Below are 9294 nucleotides of genomic sequence, written 5' to 3'. Positions count from 1 at the left end.
TGGATACACTCTCTCTGTGTGTGTTTGTATAATTGTGGAAATGTATTTATTTATTTTTACCCTAGCACGCGTTTTGTTCTAACATCCCTGTTGTAGCGGCGCATGCACTACCTCGACCTTCGGCTATAAAAGGAGATCGTCACGATTCTAGATGGCCTCCTGAGGTTGTGCCGTCATCTTACCTGCAGAAATTTTAAATTTCAATGCCAAGAACCATTAAATTTAATCGAGAATTTTTTCCCGAATGTGACAAAAAAAAAATAATTTCGAAATTCATATATACATGCACTTTCACACCAACACATACATTACCCCCTTGTCTTTTCCTTCATCAGGGGGACGCGACGAGCCCCAAGACCTTATGGTGATAGATGGCCCGCAAAGGGCCAGGCATCCCCTTAAAATTTCCATTCTGGTTCTGGTTCTAGATGGCCTTCTACACCTAACCTTCCCACTGGTCGGATGTTACTATAGCACGTTTTTATAACTACAACCTAAAATTTTTTAACTTTGTTTTAATCGTTAACCAATTATGTTAGTTAATTGTTATTAATAAATAGTCATATATATCAATAGAGTTTCATCTCCTGCATTTGATGCGATCCTCAAGCACGTAAAAAAACCTGCTGGGAGTATGGAGTCTTGCCGGAGTGGGAGTTTGCAGATTTCCATCCGCTCCGCCACACTGTATTTTATTTACTATTTTTGGATGTAATGGCGTATCTTTGCCACCTTGATTCATGGCTCACGAGCTAATCAATAAAATTTAAATTTGAATTTTACTACACCCAATTTTCAAAATAAATTTATAGAAATGTGTCTCAGATAACCCGAAATTCGGATAATCGGGATCCTACTGTATTACTAACACAAGCTAAACGCATCCAACAATATTTCTTCAAGTGGAAACCCTAGTGGAAGACTTCAAGTATGATATTCACCACACACATATGTGTTTCCACCCTGTCTTTTTAAATGTTGTATACGATTTCATTTCCGAGTTCATATATCAAAAAAGCTATTTTAAAGCAGCTGGTCCTTCAAGTACTCTTCCAGTTCTCCGAACTTTCTGCAATAAATTCGAATTCCTCTGACCCTCGACAAACAACTGTGGAAATGAAAGAAAAAGGAACGTTGAGATGGAAAAAACACACACACACACACAGCGTTCAAATGAGAGACATATATGTGTGTGCGACACTTTTACCTTCTTTATTCGCCATGATGTGCTGCGTACACACGCTACTCTCTTTGCTTATAAAAGTTTTCATAAAAGCGCTCTAGCGACTACTCCCTGTAAATCCCCACCCTATTCATTCCTGAAGAAGCTACGAAATATAATTTTTTTTTTTTTTGCTTTGATTGATGAGCTCCACCTATTAGTTGTTGCTGTACTGTTCTTCCTGTCGCTTACTTGATTTCTTGAAATACGCACCGCACTTCGGAGGAGTTACATTTTTTCATTTATTATTATTATTATTATTACTATTTTATCCTTTATATTTTTACTGCCTCATCTCTTTTTCCTCTTTTCCCCGAACAGCGAAATATTCTATGCCGTGTAATTCAAGAGCTTTTCAACAGCTGACTCTCCTCCATACACATACTCTGCTTGATGGACTCCGTATCAAGGGACCATTCACATATGTAGATTTGTGGTAAAAATCTGATAGATGGCAATTTTTTGAGAATAACAAAATCAATACCAAAAGAAACATTTAATGTTTATTTTCTATAATAAAAAGTTAGGAAAAAATGTTAATTATGTTTACGATGAAATAAATAACGTGATAATATATACGTGTTAAAAATAATGATAATAATAAAAAAATAAATGGTAACAAAAATATACGTGTACGGGATAACTGTCTTTTTTGGGGGGTTGCTGTATTCCAGATATATCTGACATTTATGTTTTTTATGGAAATTTTTTTCAGCCACCTCGTTGGGTATCTGGAATGTTGGGGCCTTTGTATTTGTATACAATTTTTCGATTATGGGAAATTTAACGTACAAGTGAAAATATTTTTCATTATAATTGTAAATATCCAAGATGCATGCTGGTTAGAAATAAACTGTCGATATCAGACGCCCATTCCGATGGGGGTATTTTAACCATGGGAATATAAATTTTGGGGAAAAGAAAGTATCAATAAAAATAGTTACATTTTCAACCACCAGGTGAAACATTTGCGCTTTTTATCGCAGTCATCTTTATCCACGTGCAAATAAGATATATATCAAGTTTCAATGAAATGCGTCTACCACAACGGGCTCTACATAGGTCGGAGTAGTGTTCGTATAATTAAACTGACACTACTCAGCTAAAAAAGCGCCACTGTTTTACCTAGTGGTCAAAAATTGAGCTAAGGTGTGTCCCAAAATGATAGAGCTACCTGTATTTTTTGGTTTTTCCTAAACATAAGTTTATCATGATAAGAGCTGCTATATAACACCCATACCTAGCTTATAATAAATCATTTCAGAAAATTTTTTTGTTGAAATTTCAAAGGATAAAAATTATCGAATATTCTCTCTGAAAGAAAATTGTTCTAAACTTATAGAGCCACTTAGGTTTGTCGTACCGTTATGCGAATTTCACCGCGTTTGCGCAGTGAGTCTTTGCTGCTAGACTAGAGGAGAATTAAAAAGGTCCGTTTTATTGTATCGGCAACTGCGTAGTTTTTTGTCTCGAATTTAATTTCACGTGTTTTTTATAATGGGTAGAGGAAAATTTCTAACAGCTTGAGAATGAAAGAATATTGATGAATTTTGCATTGGGGAATAAGCTGTCGTTTAGAGCTATTGTACATGCATCCTATACACCATGTTTCATCAAAATACCTTCATTAGAATGGACGCTACATACGTCTGAGTAGTGTCAGTTTATTTACAACCATCTTGTACTAAGAGATACTGGTGTGATCTCTTGACTATAAAATAAATATCACGCGCGAGACTGATCGGTTTGTGTAATATGCCTTGGGTGAATTGAATTACGGCCGGTAATTGGAAAATTATCTAGCACGTTCTAATCAGCCTGATATTTTTTAGGTTTATTTTGATGAGTTCATATACTTAAGACAGATTTTTCAGTTAGCCTAGGACAAGCGTTCCCAAACTGTGCTCCGCCAAAGATGTCTTAGCCTCCGCAAAGAGATTGGAAAATAAATAAATAATTTTCTCAAGTGTTTCAAATATTTACATTTATACCAGGTTAAAGCTGGCAGATATTTTCGTTTTGAATCAACGAAAGCATTATATTGTTTTTAATATGATAAAATGTATCAAAAAATTGGATATTTCGTTTTTGAATTGGACTTGATTTATCCAACCATCTGGCGCGAAAACTTTCCGGAGTTATATCTTCCCGGGTTGAGCCCACGCATTAAGACGGGTCTGAATCATACCACAATCGAATCATGATGAACTTTCACGATTTCAATCTGTCATGTCGATCATAGTTTTTACGGGCTCCATCATTATTTTCAGCAGTGCAAATTCGAATACACCAATCGGATAGCACTATTCCGCAAGTGAAGACGGCACCCATTGGTGTTGAAATGCATTAGGACTTTTTATTTTCGTGTATTTGCCTTATTCGTTGGTGTCTTCTTAATATTCTTGGGCGAAGTTGATCAACTCTACTATGATCCTATTGATCCTTCAAATACATTAGGCGGAGATGATAGTGCTTTAGAAAACGTAAATACGTAGTTAACTTTTGTTAGATAAAGTAAGACTTTTTCTTCAGTCCTGAATAAACCTGTGTTTATGTATAAAATGATATTTTAATATAAAATGATAAAATTTTGTAGCATTAGGTATTTTTAAATTTCAAAATTTTAACAATAACTATTTAAATCTTTCCGTGGCATAGACTTTTTGAAATTTCTGTATTTTTAACAATAAATATTTAAATTATTTTTATAGATTGATATAAATTCTCTCAGATCAGATTGTCTTTTCTTAAATTCATTCACTAATTTCATTCATAACGTTTATTCATAAAATGTGATTTGCGTTAAAACAACATTCATTAAAAATATTTTAAACCAACAACCGGTAATCGTCAAAATAAAAAGTTCTATTCATCAAAATCGGAATAAAACCACTTTTAAAATACATTGGTCCCAAAAAACATTTTGTCAAAGAATAAAAAAAAAAAAAATACGATTTCACTAATTGGCGAAATCGTTCAAAAATTACTAATTTACGCGCATTCCGTACAACCAAGACGGTGAACACCGTATAGGCCACTATTACTTCTATGTCAGTAGTCCCCTCATAGTTAGTGTTATGGATAGTAGCATGATGACTCACAGCTCTAAGAATTTTTGATTCTTTTGTAAACACGATTATGTGAAAAATATGGGGCGCTACCATATCATATAAGTCTAGATCAACAAAAAATTTGTCTCTAACATAAATTATATAGTTTGTGAGTTTATAATGACATCAATTCTTCAGTAACTATGAGCAGGAAGAGCTGATTTACTAGCCTTTTGAAAATGATTTTAAGTGTTTTATGTATGTTATCTTCGTTGCAAGCCATGTATAGGGTAGCCATAAAATAACTTTGCTGGTATACGAGCCCCTAGCGGCCGGAAAAATCAACGAGTATGCATGAAATTCGAGATATAGGTGTTTCAGAGTATGAGATATTCTCGAGAATGTGGGAAAGAAACAGAAACCCTAATGTTTTTGTGGTTACGGCCACAACAAAAATATTTCGAAAAATTCGAATAACAGCATCCACTTTTATGCATTGCAAAATGATCAGCTACCAAAGAAACCTAAAAGGCGTTGGAACGGTACCTGTAGCACCGTAAACCATAAATACGGGAGCAGGACGCAGACAAATAATGATCTCATTAAGGGGTTGGTGCACTAGACGCTCGGTCAATAAGTTTTTCAAATCTGCGGAAGTCCCTGACCGAGCGTCTAGGCACCAACTCCTAGTGAGATTTTTTTTTTGACACGCTGATTATTTTACAATGCGTAAAAGTGGATGTTAATATTTGAATTTTTCAAAATTTTTTGTTGTGGCTGTAACCGCAACAGGAGTATTTTTTACATCGTCGAGCGCATACTCTGCGTTCCTTCTCCTAACCAGATTATGGTCCGCTGCTCTGTCTGAATGAAGAGATTTTTTAGCAGGTGGGCGAAGAAGACCGGGGCCATGCTGGAATATGTGTGTTTATGTATTGTGAACTTAACACGAAGTAAGTTTCTGTGTAATGCTTGTTACAGTGCTGCCATCTCTTATCAATTTTTAAAACTGTCAGTGTAAACTAATGATCGAATAATTGTGTCGCTGTAGGCCTGTTGCAGTCTATGACGGGAACATCGGCTAACATTCGCGCCTTCAAGTTGTGAACCAAAGAATACCAACTTCAGCCGACCATCACTGTGGCAAAAGCAGGGTTCGAACCCGGGTTTTTGCGATGGCAGTCCGTCACTATGACCACTCGACCACCACAGCGGCAGTGATTCCCAAACTTTCAAGTAACGAAGTACTTTTTACGAGAAAATTTCATCATGGAGACACGTTCACAAGAACACCAGGAGTAACGCTCCAGCTGTGCGCAACAAACATTGGTTTCGATATTTGCTATGAGTATGCGTTTCGATTTAAACAAGGATGCCCAGTTCTCTTAAAGTTACAGTAATTTTAGCAGACAGTAGCAAGTCTAGGGTGAGAGTAGAAGGATCAAGTGGGAAAACTACAGAGCAGCACAGTTAGCCTTGGGAGATATGGATGATATAGCCTCCATCGCTAGCGGTGCCCGTTCAGTTGGATTGGCAGAGGGCAGATATTTAAAACAGATTACCACTTAGCTGAATGAGAAACACAATGGGGATAGTTTGTATATGGGCAGTGCAACGCATACTTCATCATATAGGCTTCGGGGGCCGATAATATATAAGTAGCGCACATAGGAGGAAGAGATGCCCACACATAGTAGAGGAGGAGGATAATAGAGAAAATGACCGGAGGTGTAAAATGTAAGGGAATGATGATGATGATGATCCCTTCCCAGGAGCTCTTTCTTTTAAAGAGGGAGAGAGAAAAAGGGCATTTAATCCTTGGACAGACAAGGAGACCCATAAAAGCAAGATTAAATGAACACGTTCGATGTGTTAAGAATCAGGAATGTGAAAAATCGACCATCACCGCTCACTGTTGGCAAGAAGGCCATAGATTCAAATTTCAAGAAGCGACAGTTTTTCACAAAGTCAAGTCCACAGTTGATTCAGATTTCTACGAAGGCACATATATTCGGGCCTTCAAAAATACACTAGTTAACGATAATAAATCTACACCCCCGATCGCAAGTGTCCAATCAGGACGCTGCATTAGTATCTCACGCAGGCTCACAGCTTCATTCTGACCACGACGTTTGAAGTGAACAGACGTACTTCTTCCGCTGAGCAACTTCAAGCGTTAAGATTTGGTATTCAACCCAAGTGGGAAACTCGGTCAGCGTGACTAGTGGTTAAATTTTCCTCTGAAGACGGCACCCATTGGTGTTGAAATGCATTAGGACTTTTTATTTTCGTGTATTTGCCTTATTCGTTGGTGTCTTCTTAATTAACAGGATCACGTACATCATTTAAAATACAACGTGGAACTGTTTTATTCACTAAATCATGTTCTTCTATTCCCTCTAGGGATCTTAATTCTTATTGGAAGCATCAATAAAAAAATTGTTATTGACACGTGTTATATATCACCTACTATTCATTGTTGGCCATGCACATTCTTACCATTTATTCTCTAATCGTTTCGTTTAACCATTATTCGAGCAATCGCTTCAAGTATTTCCTTGTCACAGAAATTTCATATTTTATCTATCATTTGCATTTGAAAGTATCATGATTAAGAAAAATATTCTCGAATGATTACGTCGTTCCGGTTTACTACAATTAACTTAGTTCAAGTTTGAATTCCATCATACATAAAAGAGCTGGTATGTAGAGCGATCAAAATTTCATGCATATTATGCTATGAAATGTTTGGTGAACATAACCAAACTAAGAACACAATACTTCATTTACACTCGTAACTTGATTCAATTCTGTCAACAGAATTGAAATCGTCTGATTTATGCTTCATGCAACAATATCGAAAATTCTAACTGCTCCGCATCTCATTTGAACAAACTCCCCGTTTTCTAACCGCGGGTTTGAAGGACAAATTCCTTTGATCTCGCAATTTCCCTATTCGCCAATGTCGGACCCAGTTTTCATCAAACATATTCCAACACACTGTGCTTGAAGTGTTACTGATAACATTTTCAATGGAAATGACATCTCTGACGAGGGAAATGGCAATTCCGGAGAGGTTTGCAAAAGTATTTTCAAAACTTTGTGTCAGTTGGTGGATTGTATACATTGTATGCACATAGCACACACATATCAAGTTTAGCTGAAAAGTTAGTAGTGACAGAAGATCTTATAGCATAAAATTCTAATGGCGTCAGTGTATATCATGTTTTTCTTATTCAAAGTTATACCGAATCGCATAACCGCTGCGACATGAAGCTGAAATCACAATTAAAATAATCATTTTCAACAAATTATTTTTGGTAAGGTCAAACATTTAGCTGAAGAATTTTCATATAATGTATAACCCTAGCTTTGCATTTTCTTAAAAAAAAACAATTCAACAAGTAAAAAGAAATAGTTTATCACTTATCACACTACGCAAGTATGTATATAAACATCTAAAATGAATGAATCAAAAGAAAAAAAAATCGTAAAAAGAAGCCTACAAATAATGAATGCAAGGAGAAAAACACCCAGAAATCTCACATTTCCCGTGAAATGCATGATTATCGAATTTCTTGTGTGGGTCAAATACCGCTACATATATTTAGCCCTTGAATGACGCTTTCAGTGAACACCATTTCCTAATTTATTGCTGAAGAGCGAATCATTTGTAGAAAGTCCCCAAGGAAACCTGATACGCAACATGGCGTACTTGAAAGATCTTTATTTAGAGCCGTTCACTCTTAGCCCATACCGAGCGGTCGAAATGCCTATGCTTATCTAGTGACGTCACCAACCACTGACCAAAGAAGAGATGGAAGATACGAGTTCATAACGGAGTGTTAACATAACAGAATGGGAATGCTGTTGTGGTTCCAGTTTGACTAGCATGAGTGATCAACTTTCTCTTTTTCTAGGATTACGGAAGGTTTCCAATGAATGGTAAGATAAGAATTTGTCTTACTTTCCCACATGATAATATATATTCTATATTCAACATATTTTAGCTATGCAGATCATTGTTCGGCTTCATCTGTTTACGGCAATATTTATTTTGAGGATGTACGCGAGTTCTATATCAAGTAACACATACACTTTTGTATTCCTGTGCAATACATTTTACACTTCGGTAAATTTTGGATATTCTGTGACATTTCATATTTCAACATGAAATTTTACTTGACATGTAGATTGAAAAATCTGGATACTGGTAGGCAATTAGGAGCCGAGTTCTTCGAGGTCACTTCCGAATAATGAGTATAAGATGAAGAAAGTTCCAAGGAAGTTCTGTGTAAACAATGTGACTATTTTATTTTAATATTCATAGTAAATTACAATTCTCTGATGACTGACAACTGATATCCCATAAGCTAAGATCTATTTCATCAGCAATACCTCTCACGCAAGCAAAGAGACCCGGTAGCCGTGATTACCCCGTCATCGAAGTGTGGATGTCATAATTTCAAATTCCTATTTATTCAGTGAAATTCATTTCAGTAAATGTCAGTGCTTTTTAGATTATGCATCGAAACCTGTTATTTTATTCATCGTAAAATATTGATTGGCTGCATGACAGCAAAACTTTAAATAATTTAATTAGCAGCATGAGAACGTTAACTGTTTCCAAAAATATATTGCGTATAAACGAACAAAAGACAAAAAAACCATGTCATGTATAATTAAATCCTTCACCCCTTTCTGCGGCATATTAGTAGAAATCACTAAACCTCCTTTAAAAGGCCATATTTTTTTTCAATGAAGTAGGCTTCCTACGGATTTTTAGCAGATGCTATTTTTGCAGATTGGGTCATAGGGAAAAATGTTCCATAGAGAAATCAACTTAACAAAATATCTGGGCTTGTCAATGTTAAAATAAGAGGCTTTTGAGGAGGCTATATACGACATCAATGCTGTCGAGAGGGTTAAACTACAATTGTCTTTCTTACCTGAAGAACCGACAATATTGTACAGCAATATTCTGAGTTATAGGATGGATCATCGCACGTTGTTTCAATGGAT

The 9294-nt window shown here is 36.0% G+C and overlaps 1 protein-coding gene across 1 annotated transcript in view; it reads left to right on the top strand.

Annotated features, from left to right (window-relative positions):
• The first annotated feature begins 8079 nt into the window (after nt 1–8079).
• The window catches only part of LOC149080170 (glutamate-gated chloride channel-like), a 45407-nt gene continuing 44192 nt past the window's right edge, over nt 8080–9294 (top strand). The window contains exon 1 of the mRNA XM_089239205.1: nt 8080–8217. The gene's annotated coding sequence lies outside the window, so the exon portion shown is untranslated. The remainder of the gene's footprint in view (nt 8218–9294) is intronic.

This window comes from Pholcus phalangioides, unplaced genomic scaffold (genome assembly GCF_987345545.1).
Source record: "Pholcus phalangioides strain wild (caught in Gottingen) unplaced genomic scaffold, Ppha-v1.0 ptg000011l_1, whole genome shotgun sequence".
In the NCBI taxonomy this organism is placed as follows: Eukaryota; Metazoa; Arthropoda; class Arachnida; order Araneae; family Pholcidae; genus Pholcus; species Pholcus phalangioides.
This window is presented reverse-complemented; position numbering and strand designations above follow the sequence as displayed.